This window comes from Myxocyprinus asiaticus, chromosome 21 (assembly GCF_019703515.2).
Source record: "Myxocyprinus asiaticus isolate MX2 ecotype Aquarium Trade chromosome 21, UBuf_Myxa_2, whole genome shotgun sequence".
Lineage (NCBI taxonomy): Eukaryota > Metazoa > Chordata > Actinopteri > Cypriniformes > Catostomidae > Myxocyprinus > Myxocyprinus asiaticus.
This window is the reverse complement of record NC_059364.1, coordinates 47504431-47517565: the sequence shown is the minus strand read 5'-3', so window position 1 is coordinate 47517565 and position 13135 is coordinate 47504431. Positions and strand designations below refer to the sequence as shown.

At 41.7% G+C, this 13135-nt stretch overlaps 1 protein-coding gene across 9 annotated transcripts in view; it reads right to left on the bottom strand.

Moving 5' to 3' along the window:
- The window catches only part of LOC127411731 (vitrin-like), a 117533-nt gene extending 104956 nt beyond the window's left edge, over nt 1-12577 (bottom strand). For all 9 annotated transcript variants that reach the window (XM_051647444.1, XM_051647446.1, XM_051647447.1 and 6 more), the window contains exon 1: nt 12455-12577. The gene's annotated coding sequence lies outside the window, so the exon portion shown is untranslated. The remainder of the gene's footprint in view (nt 1-12454) is intronic.
- Between the last annotated feature and the right edge of the window lie 558 nt (nt 12578-13135).

Genomic DNA, 13135 nt, shown 5'->3' with positions numbered 1-13135 from the left:
ATTATAGTAACATGTTTTCATGACATTCATGACTAAAATGGATTCAGATTGTTGTAACCTTTGGTTAATGGTTTGTATTGAACAAGATTACAAATATCAGGTCAGGGAATAAGTATGATCCTGTTCAAATATTGTAAAGATAATATAAACAAGTCTTTTACAAGTCTATCAGTCTTTTCAGGGAAATAGAGAGTAGTAGATTAATAATCTTCCAGTTACAAATTTTAATTGCTATTTTAGGCTTCTAATGTGAGAGATTTGTTGTCATGTTTATTAATGTGACAAATGCTAACCAAGTCATTGTGTCTCATAGAATCACGTTACTATACCTACATTTACGCAAAATAATTGTTACGTTGCTTGTTGTATGTATCGCAGCAATTTCCTGTTTATATTAACACTAAAGGCGCAAAAAAACAAAAACAAAACTTAATTAATGACGTCTAAACACTTTTAAGCGCATAACTTTAAAAGGTGATACATTTAACATTTGCATTACATAATCAAATACATTTACAAGCTTGCTCAAATGTGATCACATTGCACTGTAGCTCAACTGATAGAGCATTGCACTTGTGATAGATAGGACCAGGGTATGAGACCAGAAGAGCACGCAAGTTCACATGAGTCAAAAGTGTCATAAAAACACCACAAAATGAAGTGGTTGCTTCAGCAATTGCGCTTTTTTTTCCTCACATTTGCTTTTACTGACATTGTCATTAACTAGGGCTACACAATTATTAAAAAGATTCATTGGGATTACAATCAAAACTTCCAAGATTATGTAATGTATAAACTGACAATTACAGCATTTCATTTAAGTCTACTTGCGTCAACTTTTTTTATGAACAGCACTTTTGTGCATTGGTTGAGAATTCAAACCAATCTATTCTTTTAAAACCTAAGCAGTAAAACGGCAATACAGTCAGAAATGACAACTGATCATAATGCGTACGTTTTTAAACAGTGAAATGTCCAGCAGGGGGCACCAAAAGCGAGTGAAGTGGTGTCGTAATCAGATGAGGGGTGAAGGTGAATATTAGATGGAGGTTTTAATGAGTAAAAATTCCTCCCTAAAATAAAACTTTAACCTAAACCTAACCAATAATGATCTAAAATCAAATGAGAGGTATGACACAAAACAGACATCGTTACCCTTAACCAACACCTAAACCTAACCAATAGTGTCCGAAAACAAAATGAGAAATGAAAAGCACATTTTCTGAAGCAACCACATCATCTCGTGTCGCTTCTATGACACTTTTGTCTCATGTGTCATGAGACACATAACTGGTCTTGAACCACGGTCTTCATAGTCCAAAGTCCAACACTGTATAGCAGACTTTTCACTGTCCCTGACAGTCACATGTGACTGTTGTATTTCTCCCCCTAGTGGCAGTCGTGATGAACTGTCATTTTGCTCACAATGGATTTTATTCATATTCACAACCTCCTCAGACCCAAGAGTGATTGCTGTGTGCATTTTCCATTTCCCTTTTTTAACTAGTAGCACCTAATAAACATGCAAAAAAACAAAAAAAAAATCCAATCATCATCGAGTCACTGCCAACCATGTTAAAATAAAATTATACATTATAAATTCTGAATCTATGTACTGATTACCATTGTCCCATGTCTGCCAAACATGTTGAGTGGTCCAAGCATCATCTGCAGCCTGAAACTGAACTTTTGATGGGATGTTTGGACTGAATCCACTTAGCTGCATTGAAAGCTATAGGATGCTCTCTTGCTTCCTATTTAGTGAATGACTTAACCTCCAGTGTGCTGTCTGTCTGCACTGATCTCAGAACAAATCCACCTTATTTTCATCCATATAATGCACTCCATATTTTCGCTTTTGGATGAACCCATTGATTCTCAATGTGATAATGCACAGTGGATATAGGATTTGTAAGGAAAAAATGCGTATAAGTACACATTATGTTTAGCAGCATGGTATGTTTTGTTACATGACTCAGTGCATTGAATGTTTAATCCTTTACTGACAGCACAGTCTTCTGAACTGAGATCAGATGGCTTAAATTAATTTAAATTATGCATTGCGTATAGCACAGCCAAAATACAACGTCCGCACATGTGTACGTGGGGTCGCACGAGGTTAAGGGAGAAGCTACCAAAGGTTTACCTAAGAATGACATTACTGTGTGGGAAATTATTTTAACAGATAGATCAATTCAAAAGAAAATCCTGATTAATATTCACTCAGTATTTATTATTAATACTGTTTTATAGTTTATTATGATCATTATCAGCAACAAAAACCATAATTCAACAAATAGGAAGCAGAAATTCATAGATGTGATTTTAAATATGTAGGTTTTGCTTGTGCAGAAATAAATGACACATGTACACATGTACACATGTACACATGCTTTTTGTGGTATATTTGCAATGTAAACAATTTCTGACTTTTACATTCTTAATTGTCCAAAATATAGAAGTAGCAGTAAAATAAAGTTTAGGTCAAAATCCATTAATATTTCTAACTTCACAGCAATAGTTTTGAATAAATACATCACATCCTGTCGGGCGGTCGCATGTGGTCTAGTCGCACAATTTGAAGTATTTCAATGCAGCCGAAACTCAAATCAGATCCCAAAATGAATACGGAGATAGTTGAAACTGTCACGGTTGTGTAGGGAAAAGGTGAGAGAGTAAGGATCCAAATGCAGAACTTAATTATAAACAAACAGAAGAGAATACAACTATGAAGGAATCTTATGAAGAAGGAGGTAACACAAACAAAACAGCAGTATGCTGGCTAACAAAGCCCTACATACAAACATTCCAACATACAAACAAGAACTGACAAGGAATAAAAGAAACACAAGGACTAAATATTCACAAGGACTGATAGGCTAAATGAGACACAACTGAAAACAATGAATAAGGGAAACAGAAATCCAGAGATGACAAAGATGGCAGTAATACATTTCAAAATAAGAGTCCTTGTAAATTTCAAATTAAGAGTCATTGGGGAAAACATAATTACGTGATGTGACAGAACCCCCCTCTTTAAAGGGCGGCTCCTGAAGCCCAAAAAAATAAAAATATGGCAAATGAGGCCCAGGAGACTGAGCCACAGGAGGCTCAGGAAATTTAGTCTCAGGAGGCGGATCTACAGGAAGCAGAGCCACAGGAGGCGGCGTGGGCAGAGTCACTTGAGAAGCAGGCGGAGCCATAGTAGGCTCAGGAAATTTAGTCTCAGGAGGTGGAACCACAGGGGGCAGAGCCACAGGAGGCACAGGAGGAGGAGCAAGTGGAGCTGCTGGAAGAGAAGCGGGTGGAGCCGCAGTAGGCTCAGGGAATTAAGAATCAGGAGGCGGAGCCACAGAAGGAGGTGTGGGCGGAGTCGCTTGAGGAGAAGCAGGCGGAGCCATAGTAGGCTCAAGGAATTGAGTCTCAGGAGCTGGAACTGCAGGGGGCAGAGCCACAGGAGGAAGAGCGACTGGAGCTGCTGGAGGAAGTGTCTTAAGAGGAGGAGCAGGCGTAGCCGCTAGAGGAAGAGTTTCAGGAGGAGCGGGCAGAGCCACTGGAGGAACAGTCTCAGGAGAAGCGGGTGGAGCCGATGAATGAAGGGTCTCAGGAGGAGTGGGCAGAGCTGCTGGAGGAAGAGTCTCAGAAGGAGCAGGCAGAGCCGCTGGAGGAGGAGCAGGTGGAGTAACTGGAGGAGGAGCAGGTGGAGCCGTTACAGGAAGAGTCTCAGGAGGAGGAGCGGGCAGAGCCGCTGGAGGAGGAGCACAAAAGGAGCGGGTGGAGCCACTGGAGGAAGAGTTTCAGGAGGAGTGGGCAGAGCCGCTGGAGGAGGAGCAGGCAGAGCCGTTACAGGAAGGGTCTCAAGAGAAGGAGCGGGCAGAGCTGCTGGAGGAAGTGTTTCAGGAGGAGTGGGCGGAGCCGCTCAAAGAATTGAGTCTCAGGAGGCAGAGCTGCAGGGGGAAAAACCAGAGGAGGCACAGGAGGAGGAGCGAGTTGAGCTGCTGGAAGAGAAGCGTAAGGAGCCACAGTAGGCTCAGGGAATTGAGTGTCAGGAAGCGGAGACGGAGGTGAAGCGGGTGGATTTCCAGGAGGCAGAGCGGACGGAGCCACTGGAGGAAGAGTTTTGGGAGGAGGAGTGGGTGGAGCTGCTGGAGGAGGAGTCACAGAAGGAGTGGGTGGAGCCGCTGGAGGAGGAGCGGTCGGAGCCGCTGGAGGAAGAATCTCAGGAGGAGTGGGCAGAGCTGCTGGAGGAGGAGCAGGTGGAGCCGCAGGAGGAAGAGCAGGTGGAGCCATTACAGGAAGAGTCTCAGGAGGAGGAGCAGTCAGAGTCGCTGAAGGAAGAGTCTTAAGGGGAGGAGCAGGCGGAGCCGCTGGAGGAAGAGTTTCAGGAGAAGCGGGCGGAGCCACTGGATGAAGAGTCTCAGGAGGAGCGGGCAGAGCCGCTGGAGGAAGAGTCTCAGGAGAAGGAGCAGGCAGAGCCGCTGGAGGAGGAGCGGACAGAGCTGCTGGAGGAGGAGCAGGCGGAGCAACTGCAGGAGGAGCAGGTGGAGCCGTTACAGGAAGAGTCTCAGGAGGAGGAGCGAGTGGAGTCGCTGAAGGAAGAGTCTTAAGAGGACGAGCAGGCGGAGCCGCTGGAGGAAGAGTCTCAGGAGGTGCGGGCGGAGCAGCTGGAGGAAGAGTCTCAGGAGGAGCGGGCGGAGCCACTGGAGGAAGAGTCTCAGGAGGAGGAGTGGGCGGAGCCGCTGAAGAAAGAGGCTCAGGAGGAGATGCGGACGAAGCCGCTGGAGGAGCAGCGGGTGGAGTTGCTGGAGGAGCAGCAGATGGAGCAGCTGGAGGAAGAATCTCAGAAGATGGAGCAGGCGAAGCCGTGGAAGGCTTGGAGGGTGGAGCCGTGGAAGGCACAAAGGGCGGAGCCGTGGAAGGCTTGGGGGTCAAGGCGGCCTGGAACTCATGCGCTGGCTCTGGGATGGACGAGTCTTCAAACGCTAGCTCTGTGATGGACAAGGCTTCAAATGCTAGCTCTGAGTTGGCAGAGGCTTCAGGAACTGGCTCGTTGAAGGTGGCAGGCGTGAGCGCTGGCCCGTTGACCTTGGCAGGTGTGGGCACTGGCTCGTTGACCGTGGCAGAGGCAGGGGAATTTTTGTGTTCCGTCCTGAATATAGCTGGTTTCTCCCGGGATGCTCAGCCAAACAAATCTTTGTTTTATGAAGCTCATGACAGCTTTTGTTTAGAATGGGTAAAAGACATGCTGATTCACATCGATGGATATTTTTGTGACCACATCACTGACTGACGACAGACACGCATGCTTCATGTGTATCACATGTACCACATCAAGTTAACAAAGACCAATCATCTGCAAAATGAAGGCCAGCATATGTTTTTGGTTTGGATGTTGGTGAGCTGGAGTTCCAACAAGTCTTCTTGACTAACATAACCAATAGGGCTGGGTATTGATACAGATTTTTCGATTTTGATCTCGATTCAATTCCGATTCATATGGGTACATTTCTGTCACAATATCCATTTTTCTTTCATATAAAAGAATGGTCCCTCAGCTAATGGTCATAATTATAAAGAAACCTTCTAGGCAACCCTTCTAGGTACAATTCGAAAATATTTATTTTTTCAAAAATAATGTTTTATCATTAGTTTTTCATCAAATTAGTCACATTTTAACTTTTGAAAAATGCTTATGTCTATTCCATCAATGTCTTTAAATTACATATATTATCTTGCATATATATCTTTGTTACATTTTTATTGTTTACTTGCATAATTTGTTCTATTTACAAGTGTTTACATTGATATGTAGAACACGTGCTAAATCAGCACTGTCTCTTTAAGACAAGCGTATATAATGGGAAAAGACGTGTGTAATTTCTTTAGCGCATCCATGTGTGATTAGAATCAAATGTTTCTTTTTTTGTTGTTTTTAATCAACAACTGACTGTAAAAAAAAAGAAAGGGTATTAAAAGAGACATTTTTCAATGACATATGTATCTGTCTTTGGACACGCAAAATGAGTTAAAACAAACTTTTACTCTCAACATGCTGTAAAAGGACCTCTGTACTAATAACTTTTCCATTATACTACTCAATCACTGGTGAGTGAAATCTGAACATTTACTAGCTAGTGGCTAATTATAGACATTTTTAGTAGTATTGCGTGAGATTTGGTTGCATATGCAAGTAATTTACTAGCATAATAGAAAGTTGCCACATAGAGTGAAAGATCGATCGTGGGATTTAAGAATCGATATCGAGATAATTCAAACGAAGATCAGGATACAATGGAAAATTGATACTTTTACCCATCATTACTAACCAGCAAGACTGGCTATATTAGTCCACCAGCTAGACCAGCATAAACCAGCCTGGACCAGCATGTGAATTTATGCTGATCTTTTCAGCAGGGACCTCAGTATCATTTATACAGCATCTGTCGGGTCACTGGTGCATTACCTCTGAAGTCAACCCTGTCTGCAGACCTCACTCTACAAGAGACAAACACAAAGCGACCTCCTTACCTGCAAAAGCCAACTGTGATTCAAACCACTCAGCGATTCACTATGAAAATTGCTTCTACACATCTACCCTCTTCCTTTGATTCTTGTGGTTCATAAAGGCCTCTTAGGCCTCAGAGAAACTGTGTCATTTTAACCATCACAATCACATGTCTCATGTGCAATTATAACTGTGATTTAGGTACTTAACAAATTTTTAATGTTGTGTTGCAGTTATTTCACCACAAAAAAAGGCCACACTGCATATAGTTATATACAGGGGGACTACGATCGTTCAATGCAACTAAAATCTACCACCCCTGGAGTCGCGAGTTCGAATCCAGGGCGTGCTGATTGACTCCATCCAGGTCTCCTAAACAACCAAATTGGCCCGGTTGCTAGGGAGGGTAGAGTCACATGGGGTAACCTCCTCGTGGTCGCTATAATGTGGTTCTTGCTCTCAGTGGGGCGCGTGGTGAGTTGTGCGTGGATGCAGCGGAGAATAGCGTGAAGCCTCCACACGTGCTATGTCTCCACGGTAACGCACTCAACAAGCCACATGATAAGATGCGTGGATTGACGGTCTCAGACACGGAGGCAACTGAGATTCGTCCTCTGCCACCCGGATTGAGGCAAGTCACTACGCACCCACAAGGACTTAGAGAGATTGAGAATTGGGCATTCCAAATTGGGGAGAAAAAAAACTAAAAACAAAAATGCAACTAAAGCAATACAGATTAGAGAAGGATTTCTTCAGTGAGATACACTTTTCTTACAGCCCAGAATGAGCAGCCAGTCTTAACAGTGGAAATACCTTTAAGAATACACCGGATGCACCGATTTTAGAAGAAAAGAGGCAATGACAAGTTTAATCTACTACATATAACTCTGTGCATTTTAATATTTGGACCCAATTTATATTAGGTGTCTTTAACTAATATGTACAAGCACGAGTGGGTTTATTTAAAAATGCAAGGCAGATTTATTTTACTACCCTGTGGACAGAGCAGCCACCCTTTTAATCACATGACTGAACACAGGACATTTTCAGATCGGTGGAAGCTGGTACCTTGAGCTGTCAAATCTCCTGAGTCTGAGAAATGTCCCATAATCCTCATTTACCTAAATTTCCTTCAAGTAAACACGTTCACATAAGCATTACTGCAGCAAAAACCTCTTTCTGCATTTTGACAGAAACTGAAACTGCCAACACAAAGCCTAAATGTCAGCATATAGTTTAGGATGACAAAGGTGTTCAAAGATAAAAACAGGGTTATCATTAAAACACCACCTTTACAAAAAAAAAAAGTCTAGAGTTCTGACAAACTTGCTGCAAAATTGCAGCAAATTTGCCACTCATTATTTTCACACGCAAATGAGGTTGTGATTTGCAGCAAATGTTTGCCAGAAGTTTGCAGCTCTTCACTATTAGTGGTGAACCTGCAGCAAACCTTTGGCGACAATGAAGAGTTTGCCGCAAAGCTCATTTGCATGTAAAAATAATGAGTGGTGAATTTGCAGCAAGTTTGCCAGAACTCTTGATTTTTGTAAGGGCATATAAGACTACAGCTGCGCCCGAAATCGCGCACTGTCAGAGTAGGTACTGCATTTGATGAAGGACGAATATTAAAAACGCTACTCAAATATCGCAAATGTAATTAATTTCCGCATTTGCCTGTCATGAGTAGCACTGAATTACACTATTCACTCTGAATCTCACCACATCTCGCAGTTACAATTAAATCCACTAGGGGGCAATGTGGATGTGTGTCATCGATGTGTTGGATGAGAGAAGAAGATATCATGGTGTTTGTAATTTCAAGCAAACCCAAGTGTGGCAATGCTTGTAATATTTTGATTCTTATTGAATTATACTCTATTTGTATTTGGTTCTTGTCGGAGTCACGCAAACCAATGGATGAGGTTCTGCTTTTATGGTGGAAAAAATTGTGGAATGGTACGTGAAGCTAATCAGACCACTATGTGTATGTGCATTAAGACTCTGAACACAGAGCACATATTTAAAAAGACAAATTTTACAACTTGTTTTTCAGAATAATAACGTGAAATTATAAAAATGTGATCTAGACAGTAGACTCAACGTTTATATACACTATATTGCCAAAAGTATTCGCTCATCTGCCTTTAGACGCATATGAACTTAAGTGACATCCCATTCTTAATCCATAGTGTTTAATATGACGTCGGCCCACCCTTTGCAGCTATAACAGCTTCAACTCTTCTGGGAAGGCTTTCCACAAGGTTTAGGAGTGTGTTTATGGGAATTTTTGACCATTCTTCCAGAAGCGCATTTGTGAGGTCAGACACTGATGTTGGACGGGAAGGCCTGGCTCGCAGTCTTCGCTCTAATTCATCCCAAAGGTGCTCTGTCAAGTTGAGGTCAGGACTCTGTGCAGGCCAGTCAAGTTCTTCCACACCAAACTCGCTCATCCATGTCTTTATGGACCTTGCTTTGTGCACTGGTGCGCAGTCATGTTGGAACAGGAAGGGGCCATCCCCAAACTGTTCCCACAAAGTTGGGAGCATGGAATTGTCCAAAATCTCTTGGTATGCTGAAGCATTCAGAGATCCTTTCACTGGAACTAAGGGGCCAAGCCCAGCTCCTGAAAAACAACCCCACACCATAATCCACCATCCACCAAACTTCACAGCTGGCACAATGCAGTCAGACAAGTACCGTTCTCCTGGCAACCGCCAAACCCAGACTTGTCCATCAGACTGCCAGATGGAGAAGCGTGATTCGTCACTCCAGAGAACGCATCTCCACTGCTCTAGAGTCCAGTGGTGGCGTGCTTTACACCACTGCATCCGACGCTTTGCATTGCACTTGGTGATGTATGGCTTGGATGCAGCTGCTCGGCCATGGAAACCCATTCCATGAAGCTCTCTACACACTGTTCTAGAGCTAATCTGAAGGCCACATGAACTTTGGAGGTCTGGAGTGATTGACTCTGCAGAAAGTTGGCGACCTCTACGCACTATGTGCCTCAGCATCCGCTGACCCCGCTCTGTCATTTTACGTGGCCTACCACTTTGTGGCTGAGTTGCTGTCATTCCCAATTGCTTCTACTTTGTTGTAATACCACTGACAGTTGACTGTGGAATATTTAGTAGCGAGGAAATTTCACGACTGGACTTGTTGCACAGGTGGCATCCTATCACAGTACCACGCTGGAATTCACTGAGCTCCTGAGAGCGGCCCATTCTTTCACAAATGTTTGTAGAAGCAGTCTGCATGCCTAGGTGCTTCATTTTATACACCTGTGGCCATGGAAGTGATTGGAACACCTGAATTCAATTATCTGGATGGGTGAGCGAATACTTTTGGCAATATAGTGTATGTGTGTTACCCTAACAATGTCAGTTTTGGTTTCTACATAAGCTTCTGGTGAGTGAAAATGTTTTTTATTCCATTTTAATTAATGCATATTGTTCATTAAAAAAAACATTTCCCCCAAAAGAAAAGCATAGTTTGTTATCTTAGTTATCTTATTTTGAAATAGTTCTTAGTAACGTTTGTGAATAAAACAAAATACTCATTTCACGTATGTCTCATTCTTGTTATTTTTAACTTACATTTTAATTTACAAGTAATCGAGTACTCTTTTTCTGTGGGTTAGAGTACTCGACTACAAAATTCCTCGACAATGCCCATCCCTACTATTTACGGAGTTTGCACAAGGTCCTTGATGTGCTTGAATTTAGTGTTTAGAAATGCACTGGAGTACTGAAATACCTGGAAAATCACATAGTTTCTTTAAAAAAAAAAAAAATTGTGATTTTCCAGGTATTCCAGTACTTACATTAAAAGTGCATTAAAATGGCTTGAAATTAAAATGAACATTTCCTCCGTGTAATTTGTGTACATCAAAGATAAGATCAACGCGCTCTACTTTCATTGAATAATGTGTCTTTTAATATCCTTTCTGTTCTTGATACTTTCAGTTGTTGATCAGAAAGTAAAAAGAAACATTAATTCTAATCACACATAGAAAATATATTGTAAAGAAACCGTGAGACTCCAATAACGTTAATGCACGCTCAACCCAAACATTTCTATGACGCTTGTTGAACTGCCGCCATTCACCAACTGGTGTATTGAGTTATATCCGAATCGTGAGATAACCATATCGTCCCACCCCTGCCCGTGACCTGAATATATGACACAATAACAACAACTGTGGAAATATCTACTCTTAGTACTTACAGATTATAAGAACTGCCAACTTGCGGTTCTCAGACATTTTTTATAATTCAGCTTAATGAATGTGATTTCTCCTCAGCTCCCAAAGCATTATAGGTTAGTAAAGTGCCCAGTGGATGTGTACTTTAGAATCTCACCGGATGTAGTTGGTCATCTGGGTATTTCTTGCTTTCTCTTTTATCAATACTGAGGATTCGGACACCCTACTCCATTAACATACTGTTTTTGACATACTGTACTGTTTTTGGCACACTATAGTTGGGAAGTATGCATATTTGGACACAGCTATGCTTACATTTTCTGAAGAAAATGCAAGTGACCACGAGCACCATGAGGCTAGGGTGTTGTGGGTGATTGCCAGTCCGTTGCTTGCTATGCAGCTGCTAAGGTGGTCTTAGTGGTTTTCAGCGCCTTTCTTTGTGGTTGCTAGGGTATTCTGGGCAGTTGGTAGGTGGTTGCTTACTGGCCCAAGTCAAACGAGCCTGCCATCAAGACTATATGATATGTTGGTCTCCAGATATGACCAAAGTCAGAGTCCCTCCTTGTCAGTCTACTGGATTTTTTCATCTGTTTTATTGTCTGCCATGAACAATAAAAGGATAACTTAGTGAAGTAGTTCTCATTCTAGACAGCATTTTATTGGACAAAACTTTAAGATGATGTTATCAATATTTTGGTCCAATTTAGCTAAACATTTCTCAACTTTTAGGATTACAGGAGCATATAGATGAGCTCAAAGCTAACAGACAAGAACTAAAAGCTACTCAAGTCAAATTTTGATTTCATGGGGTGTTTAAAATCCCACTGTAGCAGCAGTTAAATCCCCTCATATAAAACGTAGGTAAAAACTATTTTTTGTCTGAAATCACTTGATTCAAAAGGGGCTCTTTAATAGGGCTAAATGAACGCAATAGTGTTCTTGGTTAGGCAAGTGCGTTTTTTGGCATATTGCCACTATTTATTCAGAGAAAATTCACAGGAAATAATGAGGGGAAAGAGGGCGACGGAATTGGGAAATGTCACAAGTTAGATTCGAACATACATTGCCCATATGAGCACTAAGACAGCAGCTTGCACCTAATATTAATGGTTACAATTATTTTATCAATTAATATTGGAACATTAATTAATATTCAAAATTTAAATATGAATTTAAAAAAAGGCACATTTGGGGTAGGCTATGGAAAACTAGTATAGATATGCAGAAATAATTTTGACACATACAGTAGCCTTAAAACAGAGACCTGAGAACAAAGACGAGCAGCACCAACACACAACAGTCCCAGTGTTCAAAAAGAAGCCAAGTCTCCACAGCGCACACACGCACACACACACTCCCTAACCTCCCTCTCTCTTTCTCTCTATACAGGCCCGATCACGCTCGCATACTGCTATAAATAAAAGAAACAAATGCGCGCAAATGAAAGAATGGACGCGAGAGTTCATGCTGCTGGAGAACTCATATCTGATCCTCAGAGGCTCTACTACAGCAGCACAGTGCAAACTCATACTAATATCTCCACAAATACACATGAGAGGCTGTCTATCCCCGTTAATTCTCTAAAACACACAGACTGTTTGTGTGATAAAAAGGATTACGAACAATACTGTGTGAATGTAGGAGGAGAAAATACTAGAGCACAAAGCAGCAGGTATTGAAAACGAATTAAGTGTTTTTTCTAGAAAGTGAAGCCAGTAATTTCATGAAATCAAAGGCGCTCTTACCTTCACACGCCGCACATGAAAGTGCGCGCACTCCAAAGGTGCAGAGAGTGTGTTCAAGTCGCACAAGTTCTGTCAGCTCTGTCTGTCTCTCTCTCTGTCTGTGTGTGTGTGTGTGTGTGTGCCGGGGCGGACTGGCCATTGGGGGAACCGGGACTTTTCCCAGTGGGCCGTCAACGAAACGGGGCCGAACATAATCAAATTACATCTTGTGATCAGATTACAGTTACTGACTTTCAGTTAAATTAATTACTTTTAAGTACATAACTTGGTTTACACATATTCAGAAAAATATATTATGGATTAAATCGATTACTTTTATGAGTAACTTATCCAACAACACAATCAATACAAATCAAAATAATGTATTTTGCTGCTGATTGTTGATTTGTCAAATTACAGAATTAACAGAATTTTATGCCAAAGGAAATGGTCAAAATTATAGGGTACAACAGGGCTAAAGGCACACCTTAAGAAAAATGTGCTTTTTTTTTTTCTTCTTTTTTTTTTCTGGTCACAAATTGTATCAAGATAAAAAAGGTGGTGAGGAAGCCTCTTACACCACACTTGGGGTAAAGGGCCCCCAGGGGGTTATAGTGATGTTGTGTAAATATAGGGACAATTTCACTTATAGGGCAAAAGTTGTCAAAATAATTTTGAGACAGCAAGATGCTTTTTTGAGTA